At 36.3% G+C, this 14,458-nt stretch overlaps 1 long non-coding RNA gene across 1 annotated transcript; it reads right to left on the bottom strand.

Moving 5' to 3' along the window:
* Positions 1 to 4,423: 4,423 nt before the first annotated feature.
* LOC135295493 (uncharacterized) lies at positions 4,424 to 8,685 on the bottom strand. Its single transcript, XR_010357610.1, has 3 exons — positions 8,504 to 8,685; positions 7,934 to 8,157; positions 4,424 to 4,555 (listed from the first exon to the last, which is right to left on the bottom strand). It is a non-coding gene; the product is annotated as an uncharacterized LOC135295493 (long non-coding RNA).
* Between the last annotated feature and the right edge of the window lie 5,773 nt (positions 8,686 to 14,458).

Below are 14,458 nucleotides of genomic sequence, written 5' to 3'. Positions count from 1 at the left end.
AATAGGCTGTGAGCTACTGACAAGCTTGTGAGTCTGATTTTTGTCATGAAGCACTTGAATTTCAAAGAATAAAAATCAGAGTGCAGCAAGACCATAAATATCCAGAGTACTTCAGTGAAGGAACAGTTTGCTAAGATTTATTACAGGCAGTTATGCAGGGGTGACAGATTAGTAGGAAAAGCAACACATTCATTTTTAGGATGTTTAGGAGGTTAATATAAATTGAGAATTTGAAAACACCTCTTTCTTCATTTCAGATCATTCTGTAGAAGTCAAAGCAGCTTTGAGATGGGTGAACAACTTTGGTTTGTTCCACCAGGTATAGCAGCAAAAATAAGACTCTGTAATCTTCTGGAAAGAGTTGCTGGAATTTTCTATTTATTGTCTGTCCTTCCAATTTGATCTTCTTTTCTCTGTCTTCTTTCTATCCTTGTTACCAAAAGAGGCAACTTTTATTTTTCCATTAGAATTTTGTTTCACAAGTCATGATGGTTTCTTTGGTCTTGTGCTGATGTAAAGAAGATAAAAATAAAGCCAACTGATAATTTCCCATGGGCCAGAAATACAGTTCTCTCCCATTTAATCCTTAAATTTAAATTATACTAGTCTAAAAACCAGCAAATTATCACCTTGAAAGAAGTACCATTTTTCATTCAAGAGGTCTTTTTATTTTTCAAGACAACTAGAAATATCGTAGTCTGACATTCTCATTTATTATAGTTTCCTTATTTGTATTGTGTTGTATTTCTGAGGGTTTTTTTTAGTTAATTAAATTTCTAGAACCATCTGAGCAAAACCAAAAGGATTGTATTGCAGCCTAAAGAGATTTTTGACCCCACAGGTATGCCATTTTAAAATAATTTTATTTGAAATTCTATTATAAATGCTTCCATGATTCCTAAAATTTTGTTGCTTTTTAAAGTTGTGTTCTCTTCAATTTAAAACTGATATCTTAGAAGTTACAACCCAGGCTGTTTCTAGAGACTACAGGAGAGCTCTGCACAGAATATGTATTTCATTTTCAGAAATTCAAAATCCTTTCCTTTTGTCTCTATTTAAGTTTACTCCAGCTGGCAGTGCAGACATTCTAATGACAGTATATTTTTAATTGTAATCTAAATGAATGATCTTTACTAAAGCAACATAAAATTTGGGAAGAGGGTTTAAACATTATCTAGCAATAAACTTCTAATTCAATGTCATTTAATCCATAAATATGTTTTACTTTGTAAATTTTTTTAGCAAGAATAAATTTTTAATTTTTATAGTCACAGAGTTTCAAATTAATATTTCAAAATGGGATATTATTTTAGAAAATTACTTACACACAGCTAGAAAATGCAATGGAAAAGATCGTAAACAACATTTGGATACGTAAGTTTGGGGCTTCTTATTTTTTCACTGGAAAAAGAACTGTTTTGGTGAGGTATACTGAAATTATGGCCAGCTGGTGTGTGTCTGTGCATGCCACTCTGCTGATGGACAGAATACATAAGGTTTGCCTCCTTGGGCAGCATCTCCAGCTGTTCCAGTATGAAGAAAAGTCTAGAAAACCTGCCTCCAAATTTGATCATCACTCTGCAATATTACCCTGTCCAGAGAGTCGCTTTTCATTGGCTTGAAAAATGTTGAAGCAGAGTTCAACTGTCACCCAATGCAACAGGAACAGCAGAGTTCAAACTCAAAAGTCGTCCTAGATTCAGTCAGAATTTATAAACTCTTTGTTAACTGGTATTTTAATTAGAAACAATGTTTCTTAAATGAAATACAATATAAAAAAAAATACACTTTCTGTTTAGCAATAAATTTAAAATAATTGAAGTCCCAAGGGAGTACCAATTTGGCAATGCAAACACTAGAATAATGTATTTTCTATATTATTTATCTTCATTTTTCCTGATATTCTAGTCAACATGACCTGTTGTTGTGAAAGCCAGTGATAAAATCAGTGTACTATTGCATGTAAAAAGAAACCAGGAAAAGAAAATCTTCCAGATGTTGAGCCTAGGTTTTAGGGAAGAGGTCACCATCATCCGCATTATCTGCTAGACTTTTCTTGTTCAGATGTTCAAATTTGTAATACCTATTGTCCCCTTGGAAACTTCTTTTATACTCTAGGTACAAAAACATTCCAATTTTTTTTTTCCACAAAGTGACTTATTTTGTACATGAGAACAATATGCAATAATGAAGCAGCTTAAGGTTTCTTTGATAATTTCAGCCTGTTCTGAGACATGAATGTATAGACTTTTGCCTTCTAAAAAATCTAGAGATTCCATTTTTCTGAGTTCATGTCTTAAACTTGTATTTTCACAAGGAATTGAGTTAACCATTTAGGCAGAGTGTCAGGTGGGCTACTTAAAAATTATAAGTAACAAATCTCTGCTGGATGTACCATTTCCAGACCAAATAAAAAAATCTCAAGAGCTGACATAAAAATGGTCACTGAGACACAGGGGAATGTAAGTCAGTGGAAAGGAGACCATTACCAGGTGAAGCCTTTGTCAGCTTAAAATAAAAAAAGAGTCCAAGTTCTGATTGGATTCCTTTGCAATGGTTGATTGTACAGAGGGAAATATCACTTTCAGAGTACTGTCAAAATAATCTGGGAATAAAAATCTGCTCTGTGTGCTGTAGTTGTTAGGATAGTCTGGGAATCAAAACCTGGTCTGTAACAATAAAAAGATTGGGAAGAGATCCAGTGAGAATATGGAATCTAAGTATGCCAGTATGGAAGTGCAGTGACCGTGCTAAAACCACGGCAGGTCTGGCTTTTCAAGACTGGTGGCTGCTGACAGTGGGGCAGCTGGGCAGCTTTGCTTCTCAGGTCCTCTTGCTGCCTTAACTATGCATATTGACTCTTGCGAAATGCCTCTTTAAATGCCACAGTTTGGAGGGTGTAGATTCAAAATTCATGCTGTTTTGCTTTAAAAATATACTGCAAAATCCCATGTCAGAGGAGCGGTTTCAGTAACAATTCCTCTGTCTTCAGTGGGGTGGCAGAAAGGTCAGGGTACAAACCCCGAGTAAGTCATCCTTGCTGCTGTGTCAGAACTATTCACATGTATCTTATGAGTTAGGGAGTTGTCATTGTGCACTGCTATTTTTATACAGAGCACGTGATATGGCTGACTCTCTTCTAATCTTCTGGAAGTGCATTCAGGGCTTTAGATCATTTACAGTATACAGTAACATGAAAAATTGTTTTCATTAGGAGATTTGGCACACAGAGAGGCTGCTTTGAAGTCTGGTTCTGTAGCAAATCTTGCATAAACCCTGTTGTTCAGATGTTGAATACTTATTAGTGATCCTTTTGCTGTGATAGACTCCCACATTATTCCACGTTTGGATAACATGTTGTCCTAAGGAAGATGGTTAAACCACAAACACTGTTAGCTGCATGTCATAGACTTCTCAGACATAGCAAAAAAAAAAAAAAAAACAAAAAAAAAACCATAACATTTCAAGGGAAACAGATGCAACTGACAAAAATACAAGAATTTTCAAAACTACTAGAACTTTATTGCCTGAGCTATTCAAGTCTTATTCTAAACATCTACTTACAAGTTATATGTTGTCCACTGAAACAGATATCTCAAGAAACTGATTGCTCTGCAGAAATGCTCCTAGCTGACATATCAGCATTGTGAATTTATTCAATGTTTATGACTCTAAAATGTTAGAGACAGTAGGAAAAAAGAAGAATAAATCTGTTTTGACAGAAAATTCTAGTCCTTTGAGCCTGAAATGTTTACTTTCTAGCATGTCAGGTTGGAAGTATTTTTATCTGGATCCTTAATGAACTTCCTTACAAAAAAAAACTTTGTGTTTTCAGTGTTTCTAGAGTGTGTTAAGCAATTTGGCATGTTTGCTTTGGAAATGAAAATTAATTGCTTTAAACCTGTAGAATCAGTATGTTCCTAAACCTATAATAGTCTGACAGAATGACAGGGTTTTGACACTGGCATAGTTACAGATTATTCCAGGACTGACAGCCTTAAAATACTGAGGCATGAAAAAAACCCATAACTGAGTCAGGGGCTAAGCCCCAGCCCCACCTAACATCAGAGCCTCCAAGTGAAAGGGATCCTGGAACTGCTTCAAACTTGGTTTCCCAGAGAAAATAACTCTTTTTTTCCCTAAATCTTTCAGTGCTGCTGTTCTCAGCTGTTAAAAGTGTGCAGTGGATGTGGGCCCTGCTGTGCCTTAGGAGTGGATGCAAAGTCACACACACACTATACAATATTTCTGTTATCCTATTTCTTAGCTGGTAAAATAAGACCATACCAAACCCATCACCCCACCCCCCCCAAAAAAAACATCTTCCATGATAGAAGTATCCAATCTCCTTCTCCAGTGCTACTTGTCAAGATAGAATTGTCTGTGAAAGGAAAAAATAGCTATTCTACCTGACATACCATGCTGTGCTTCCAAAGATACAGTTATAAAGAGGTCCTCTTGGAAAACTGAAGAGCTGGGCCACTCTTCGGGTAACACAGCTCACAGAATGTCAAAGGTGATGGTTCTGGATGCAAAGTCTCAGCCCCTTGTTGAACTGAGTATTTTTGGAACATTTGAAAGCATTGCTTGGACTAATACACTTAAGAGGAAACATCACTGACAAGCGACATGGACTGATATGAACTCTGCTATGGGATGTTCACAATCAGTCTCCTGCACTGCAAACAATGCTCCCAGATCCCAAACAGTTGTATATCTCTGTAATGCTTTTGCAATGTAATGGCTTAGATCGAAGATAAAATAAATGAGGCCAGTAGGTTTTGATTATGTTGTGCTAGATTGAAATACCAAAAAATAAGCCCTAAATTACAAAAGCTCTCCTGACAACAATAAAAAATTGCTCAGTGGATTGGGTCTGGGATAGAGAAAAATAAGGACCTTTTTTTGCATATGACCCATCCTAATGAGCCAAATTTACTTTGCAGTCTGGCTAACACATGGATTTTCATGTCTCCAACATCCTTGTCAGGGAGCCTGTGGATGAATGGTTCTGATTTGAAGCCACTTTCATGGGGAAGAAAACACCCACGCTCACAAATATTTGGGATGTTTTGAGGTAATGTTTTAAAGTGCTGAGCAATTATGTTTGCACCACATGAAGAAAGACCTTGAGTAATCCTTTCTTGCTAGGTTACTACGTATCTAACAGATTTCAGCCACCTACACCTTTACCACCTACACCAGATGAGCATTTTATATATGCCTGAAAAACAGGTTTCTGTCCCATTCTTCTCTTTTGCCACTGTCTTTTCTTTCTTAACTACCACTCGTTAGGAAGTTAGCAAAAACCTCTCAACATCTAGAACAGATTACTTAAGTTTTCTTCCAAGTTTTCATTCAAGTTAAATTAGGAAAAATGGCTCATTTTAAAACAAATGAAGAAAGTAAATCTGAGGTTAAAAAAGTGCCAAAAAGATCCTGTGAAATGGATGATTGCATCTGGGCAAATAGATAATTAGGGTATATGAGGCCTTATTTTTTGAGCATCTGAAGTGTAGGTGGATTTGAGGAAACAAAGCATTAAAGCTCAATTTTACATTTATTTTATTGTCTTTGCACACTTGTCTCAGTTTCCTGTGGTGCCAGCCATCTGTCCAAGCCCATGTGTTTGATAGGACATGTCATGGTATGCCACAAGGACCTTGTGTACCATCCTGTTAAGTCCAAATCTCAAACTCTGGGTTCTACATCCAATTTTCTTTTATTTTATATTTGTCATATGCCTGGGTGTGAGTCCAAGTCAAATATAAAACATGAAGGCATGCTGTCCTTCAAGGAATGACAATCCCATATATTTAAAATAAGGAGATAGTGCCAAGAATGCAGCTAAAAAAAGTAAATAAAGAGTGCTGATTTGGGCATGGCTTCATGGACCATTTTGGAGACTGAGGTGTTGGCTGTTGCTATGGCAGGGAAATGTTTGCACAACAAAATTTAGGTAGACTCTGTACTGGATAAAATAGGATAGCCTGCATGACAAGATGTCTTAGCAGGTCCATAACAAAAATTGGAGCCATAAAGCATGCAAACTAAAGGTTTTGAAGTTAGATGTAACCAATTAATTTTCAAGTAATAACTTCCAGAACCCCACCTCAATTGAGTTAACCATATCATGCATAGCACCCAATATGGATTGAAGTCTGTTTTATCAGCTTAAACGTGATTTGAAAATGAATCAGAAACAAAAGCTTATGCAATTGCATTTGTATTTCTGTTACTTATTTTCAAAATACATAATTTTCAGAATGGGGACACTGCTGAATTAGATCAATCCCCAAATGGTGAGAAAGAAGAGTATATTGAGAGCACTTCAGATCACAAGTTAGTCTCTGATCCCTCTTCACACATGCTGTATGACCTTGGGTAAGTGACTTAATGTTGGATGCTAAGAAGATTTTAAAACATTTTCTAGAATAAATGTGCCTGTATCTATTGTCCAACTTCATTGATTCACTGCTGCTTAAAAAACTCAACTAAGAGTTTCTAGAATAAAACACTGGCTGTGTATAACATCATCTGGGATGTTTCACAAGATTTTTAGATGACTTTCACTTTTAAAAATGAGTATCGCATTCTAATTTTCAGTATGGGTTAGATGTAGTTATAACTTTGGCAAGTGGATTCAAATACCCATTATCCATGTTTTACTCTCAGTATAGGTACTTAAGGGAAGTCTTTATCACTTTATCACTCTAGAGTTTTTGATATTCTAAACAGATTCAGCTTCCAGGATACCATTACAAGGCATGGCTTTTGATTTCTCAGTTTCCAGATTGTCAAACAGACCTTATAAATTGTGACCAGTATATGTGGATATGGTGACAGTCACAGTTCTGCCAACACAAAGGAAATGTAGTCACAAAAATCCTACTTGGTACTGTATATTGGTCTTACAAATATCCTGTAAGAGGTTCAGCTGTTGCTCCTGCATCTCTCCAGAGCCTTCTCAAGGGACAATAATCCTCTCCATTGCCAGCCAGCAGTTCTCCTGTTCTCTCAATAACACCTATTTTCCAGATATTATACTTCCACTGATGGAATAAATAAGCTTGTTGTCTGCTTCCACTCATCAGATGAATCAATCCTTTTTTTTTTTACTGGGAACTTATCCTCTCCTTCGTACTTACTATTTTTCAAAAATATCTGGTTGTTCAGAAAAGCTGCATGTTTCATAAATCTAAGAATCAACTCCTGTGGATCCTTGTAGTCCCTATGAAACACACTGGCTGATTCCCGTTAGTTTTCAGATATGCCATGTCTATTTTTAATACAATCTTGGTGTCTCATATCATACCATATCATTTTAGTTCTTAATCAAAATGTCAAGCAATACTGAGTCATGATCATTACAGAAGTTACGGTTTGTTGCACCAGCATCCATTACCTCTATTAACCAAACTGGGATCATTAACAGAGCAAACTACTTGGAAAAGATCTAACGGGTTTTCTTGAAGCATTAATCATTTTCCTATTTGTTCATTAACAGACTGTCAGCCATTCCTGTATTTACTGATGCTGGTCAAATTGGTCTATTTTTAATTACTTTGTTTGAGCAACACTGCGAGGGCATCATTACCCTTTTTTCCCAATCTCCACTTAAATAAGTAAACACCACTGTCTCTGATGGACTGATTGCCAGCATCCATGTCTTGGACACCTCTGTCAGTCTCTCTGTGGACATGAAGGAAGATTCTTGTAGCTTCTCTCAAAAGCCACCCATGTGAAACCCTACAATATCAAAATCCTGTCAGGCAAACCCAATACATACATTAATGAAATTATGAAGTTTGGAGTGCTACAAAGAATTGAATCACATTGTGACATAGACTGGGGTTCTCATAGCATAACTTCAGTTATGTAAAATTTAAACATATTTTCTAAAATAGCCATTCATGCCTAGTTTATTACTCACAAGATATGATCAGAGTACAATTCATCCCACAGATGCTGAACAGTTGAGGTTGGCTCAGCTGTCTTTTGTGGGTGCCCATCTGGCTCCAAGCAATCCAAGGAAATTAGGTTAAACTGGGTGACTAACACTTATTTGGCTAAAGACAGTTGAAATAGACTCCATGCAATATGGCTGATCCAGAGAAAACTGCAGTACAAAACAAATTTTTCAACATTCCTCACATCCTGTAGAAAAATAAAATCATTACCCAATTCTTTTCAATTGCAATTGTAGTTTACTGAAATAGAATAAGTGTCAGTTTAAATGTAACCTTCATTCCATATTTAGGTTTTTTTAATTGGCTTTCCATAGAAAGCAACCCTTAGAGAAATAGCAATTATTGTACAGTGCTCCTCTCTAACAAGAACAAATCATCCCTCCTAAATAAAATCAATATATATTTATAATCATTGTATGCTTATTTGATTGTATTACTGTTTTTATCAAAAGAAAGGTAGTATGCATTTAAAAGTATTAACTGAACATATTCGTTTGCATTTAAGTCTGTATGTGCTTATTCAGAGATTTCACCTCAGGAAACAGGCCCACATACTCCAAAAGTAGAGTCTTGACTCTGTTTCTCCTTATTCTATGAAAGTGCAGTCCTGCTTCCCAAAAGAAAGAAAGTTCCCTTGCTTTTTTAAATCCTCTCTCTCATCAAACCAAGCACACTGTCTAGCACTATGAGACAGAAGAAAACAGTGAGATTGAGCCCAATTCACTCCCAGTAAAGAGGAGAAGGGAGCTGACATCCTTGATTAGTCATTGCCATCTCCTGCTGCCATCAACACAATGCAGCACCTGTGGCAAGGAGCCGAGTACCCTTTTATGTTTCTCACCTGATGCACACATTCATTGCATTCACACATTCAGAATGTGATCTTTGTTGAGTAAGGAGTTATGTTCAGTAATGAGACATGTCCAGTAATGAGGAGTGAATTTTTACTTAGCAAAATGTTATCTGTTCAAAAAGAAGAAGAAGAAGAAAAAAAAAGAGTTTTTGGCTGAGAAGAAATTGCAGATCTTTAAATACTCCAGTGGTATTAAAAATCTTAGACCTTAGCAAATGATTGACAATATTTCAACAACAGGGAAGTGGTGACTGGGAACTTGTCTGTGAAAACAGATGGTGCTTGACATTTCTCTGGAAGAACCTGTCAGCCCCTTTAGAACACTAGGTCATCTATGAAGTATAAAAAGAGAATATTCTTGTCCTAAAATGCTTACTATGTAACTTTAAAAAAACATTTGTGTATTAATTGCGATGGGAGAACTCCAAACTTACAGAAAATGTGAGTAGTGCAACAGTCAGAGAGAGCCGTGTCCTGGACTCAGCTGGCACTTTGCTGCATGTGTACGCATTTGTGTGCATGTATACACAGGGAAACACACAAACACAGGTACTTCAACAAAGAAAGTAAGGACTAATGTCCTGTAGGTATTTGGTGCTGGTTTGGGTGGCCTCTTTCATTTAAGATACCTTGAAGATGACAAGTATTTACAGGCAGCTTACAACTTTCTCCAGTTTCAGGTGGAAGTTGCCAGGCTCCCCTCTTAGTGCCTAAATGACAGTAGGCACATGTATTTCTGTGCCTGAATCCCAGCCTGCATACTGTAGTGTGGAATGTAAACTGTTATTTTCTGCTTTTTACATTCACCTTGAAACATATGTCATGATGACCGAAAATCAGAACATTGAGGGTTTTATCTGTTCGGAGCAGTTTTACTTTGTGAACTGAGATGGATTTCTCTCTCATTAATTTCATCTGCTCCAAGCGTGCTTCAGTTTGCTGCTTTCACTAATGAGTCACCCTGTTTCTACTGTGGCTTGCTCACTCACTGAAGTGTGGGAAGAGATGTGCTACATGCAATAAATTCAGCTGGCTTCATACACCAGCTTTGGTGTCCAAGCCTGTGAATGAAAGAACTTCAAGTATATTTTTGCTTTTACTTTGCACTTTTACAAAGAGATGGGATTGAGAATGGGAAGTGGCTAACAAGTTCTTAATTAAAACCACTGTAAAACCACACTAGACACCCATAAAAGAAAAAGCCCCTTAATCTATATAGAAAATGTATACACCTAAGAAGGTGAAGAAACTTAGAAACTAACTGCCCAGTGACTAATTTTGTCCAACAATTCACTCTAAAGTGTCATTGTAAGCATGTTCTTTATACCACTTTGAAAACAAACTTTTTTTTTATTGGGGTCCATGTTATCACTTCGATTTGCAGAGGCCAGTATGCATTGTGTCCCTATCTATTCTTCTATTTTTATTTCCCTTTTTCTTGTATTTTTTCTCTTTACTTTTTTCTTTTTTTTTTCTTTTTTTTTTCCCTCTATAAAAACATTGTTGACAAACTTACCGTAGGATTTTTTATAGGATCATAATATTAGTCTACATTTCTAGGAGTGATTCTCTGTTAAGGAGTAACCCTGCCAGTTTACAGCAAAGTAATGAAAGCTTGAAGAATGGGAATGTTCCTAGAGTTCAGGAAGAAGCTTGATCTATTTTGTGGCTTAAAATTTAGGATGAGAACCAGGCCTGTACTGTATATTTCTTATGCCTTCCTTTCTTTAAGTTCTCAATGCTGACCATTTTATTTGAAATTTCATTTGACCCACTTCAACAGCAGATAGAACATTTGTCTTGGTTGTATCTTGAGAGAAGCATTTCCACATTTATCCCTGTCAGAGTTCAGTAGTCTCTGACCAGGAGGAGGGTTCAGTGTTTATTACCAAAGGTACTCATTTGATGTATTTGTGATTTTGATTTAACAGAGTGCTGCAGCAATGTACTGAAATCATAAGAGAAAAATGATACAGCACTTGCATTCTGGTTGAATCACAGAACAATCCTGTTCCTCATTACCGGTCTCTGTGTGCTCACTGTCAGGATGCTGAGCATCCCCAGTCCCTAGGAAAGCATGCATGGATTAAAGCCAGATTGAGCTGCCTTCCAATTCTCTTCTAGTAGTTGACCAGATTTTATACTTTATGCTGGGCTGAGGCATATGTATGTCCTCCCAGCCCTGGCACACTGCTCTGGCTAGCTCAGGAAGACATAATTGTCTGTTAATTATCTCAGGAAACCTGATGATTCAACGGTGCAGCTGTCTCATTGAAAAACATTGCCCTTCATTCTCCCTGGTGTTGAGATAAGCTTAGATTTCTTTATGATGCTTTTTTACCTGAGCTCATTGGGGTTTTTGCCTCAGCTCTGAGCATTCCTCCACTGTGGAGGTGTGTTGGTCAATCACAGCCATGCAACAGCTGCTTTCTCCCATGTACAAATTTGCATATACTTACCTAAAAAAACATTGCATACAATATAAATATTACACCTCAGATTCTTCTTCTGCAATAACATCATCAAAACTGCAGAACACAGCAGCTACTTTTACCTGCTGACCCCTTTTTATTATGACTATAGCAAATTGTTAGTCCTCTGCAAAATCTTCTGAAAAGTTCTTTTTGTTTGTTTTAAATCTTTTATTGATTATATTCTGATTTTAAAGAGAAAAATTTAATTTTCTTGAAAAGGTGGGTACCTGAGAATCCATCATTAGCACAGAAGAAGGACAGGGAGCCAATAGAAATAAATACAGTTAGTTGGCTTGGAAATATCCTGCAGGAACTGATGCTTTTCTACAGCTGAGTCATATAGTAAAGAAAATCATATAGCAAGGTCATTGCTCAAGTGAATCAAGTGACTAAGAGTATGAAAATTACAACTCCTCTCTTTTACCCCTAAGATCAGATTTTTTCTCTTTCTTTTTTAAAGCAGTGAGTTCAGAGTAACAGAAAGTGTTATTTTTCCAGTCCCTTTTCCCCCAGAAAAATAATTTCTGAAGAAAACATGCAATATGATGTTTCACATTTTACAAGTTAGAACAGCTGTATTCTACATTGGCCACTTCTACCTTTTTTTGTTTTCTTTTTTTTTCCCAAGTTATTCACATAATAATGTATAAGTTATGAAATAATTTATAAATTTATTTTAGTGATCACCATATTTATCCAGAGTATGTGTCCAGGTTCGTCTTTATGTAATGGCTTATATATGAGGCAACATCTCTGCAGTTTCTGAGTAAGGCATTGACATCCAAAAAAAATGAAGTACAGAGAATGAAGGGACTCACCCAGATACAGTCAAAGGCTATGTCCACAGGACTAAATTAAATATGGTTGAGAATATTCCAATGCAAATTTATTACAGTGCATTTAGTCACAGACAGACAGTAAAGTTAGTTTTATTCTGGAACTGTACATCATATTTTTGAGCCTCTGTTTTGACTCTAGGTCTAAACTTGGTTGTCCACCTTCTCCAACTCTTGGAATGTCTTTACAAAAGTCTCTTCATGGATGAGTAAGGTGGTATCTTGCAAGTTTCTATCCTCCCTAATCTCTTTCCAAACATTTATATAGGCCATTTTCAGTCACTTCAGAAGAAATTAAGGATCATTTTATAGAATTTGAGTCTGAACCATTAAATAATTTTCCGCCTGCTCATTGTCTGCTGAATGACTGCAAATGGTGTGACGCTTAGTTTGGTTCTGGGTCAATACTGGTGAATCTTTCAAAGCCATGAACCTGACCTTCTGTTTCCATCAGAAAGGCAAGCAGAATTCGACTGATAAGAGTAATAAAGAGCATTTTGTGAAGACTTTCCTTTTCTTAGCTGGGGAAATAGGGTTAATCATTACTCTAGTTTAATCTATTCAAAATTCATATTTCTAGATTCATTTCCTTAATTTGCAGCCCAAAAACGGGGCAGTGTTATGCTTGTATGTGAGAAATGACAATGATTGATGTCTCTTGGAGTGAGCTGTAATTTTTCAGTGATTCTCTGGTCTTTCCTTAATTTCCATAATTTATGAAACTGTAAGGAAAATCTGGTTTATTCTAGTTGGCTGGTCTCATTATGGTTTATTTTCTCCTTTTAATTTAAGGAATATATTGACCTACTTATTTGGTTAGATAACCTAAGTTCTTTGCCTCTAATTTTGGATAACTAGTGAATCCCTTAAATGTATTTTTCAACAAGTTAAACTAGGGAGGTAGAGTCTTCTATGTATCTGATGTGCTGATGATATAGAGATGTCTTCAGACAGTACCTAATAGGTATATTATATGTAATATGCCAACTTGGATTGTTAGGCTTCAGAGAATACCTGTAATTCCTATATCATACTGTGAGTATGACATACAATAGTGTGTCAAAACTGTGATTTATTTCTCCTATTCTAGTTGCAGAGATCTACACATAGGACAATTCTCTCAACATCCCATATTTGAGAAAAATGGTCATTCCTTAGAAGTGATTCACCTGGCCTATTTCAAATGTCGGCTTTAGGAAGAGGTTAATAATGCCCTGCTAGGACTGACTTCTCTTTACTGCCAACATGACTGTATTACTTCCAAGACAGACCCCTGCATGGTAAATATTAGCATTATACCACACTTCTACTTCATTCTTTCTTATCTGGAACTGTAGCATCCATAAGTGATGTTCAAGCCTGGGTACCATTTGTCCCCAAGCTGGTGCCAGGCATGGGGCTTTGTGCCCACAGCTTTGCACTGTGGCTGCGCCAGCAAGGAAGAGCAAGAATATGAGTGACTGAAAATGGTCCCAATTCCCAGATTGCATGTGGGCCTAGTGACTGCTTTGTGTTTATTCTGCAGTCATTTGTCTGTCTTTGTTGCTACAAGCTCTCTTTAATATACTCTAAATTTGAATATTTCTTGACTCCATATCGTCAGTTTCAAAGTGTGTAATTTATGACCCTTGTGAGCTTTTGTGCAAAAAAAAAATTTACAAAAAAAAAATAATTTACAAAGTGGGAATACATATTCTGCAAGACAGATAAAAGTTTTAATTGTAATTTTTTGATTCAGCCTACATAACCTATACCTCAAAAACAGGATAGCACAAGGTGCAAATTTGTTGCATTAAGCAACACTTTATTTACAGGTTTTCTGACCAATGAATAAATGGTCTGAGGTGGACTTTTTTAATGAAGAGTTTGTCACATTCTCATATTCTGTGAACTGAAGGTGGCCATGGTTATCTACACTATTTTTTTTTTAATCCAGATTTTTTTTTTAAGGATATAATCAAGACAGTGTAAATATGAATTACAATAAGACAGAATTCCCTCTTTCTCTCAACTGCCCTTAGAATTGTAAGTTCTTTGCTATGAAAAGCTATAGATCAGGAGTTTAGCACTTAAGGCCCACTTCATCATGTCAGGACTTTCTAAAGATGGATTTGATGAAGCAAATAAAATACCACTTATCTTTTTTAGAAAACAAAAAAGAAGACAAAGAAAATCAAAGGTTTTGTTCAATGAGTAGTCACTTAAAAATGCTGGGTTAACACTTGGACTTGAGGTTTTTAAAGGATTTTCCAACCTAAATGATTCCATGATGCTATGATATTTAATGTTCAGTGCATCATCTTCCTTTTCATGTCTCTTCCTTTT

Source organism: Passer domesticus, chromosome 2 (assembly GCF_036417665.1).
Source record: "Passer domesticus isolate bPasDom1 chromosome 2, bPasDom1.hap1, whole genome shotgun sequence".
In the NCBI taxonomy this organism is placed as follows: domain Eukaryota; kingdom Metazoa; phylum Chordata; class Aves; order Passeriformes; family Passeridae; genus Passer; species Passer domesticus.
This window is presented reverse-complemented; position numbering and strand designations above follow the sequence as displayed.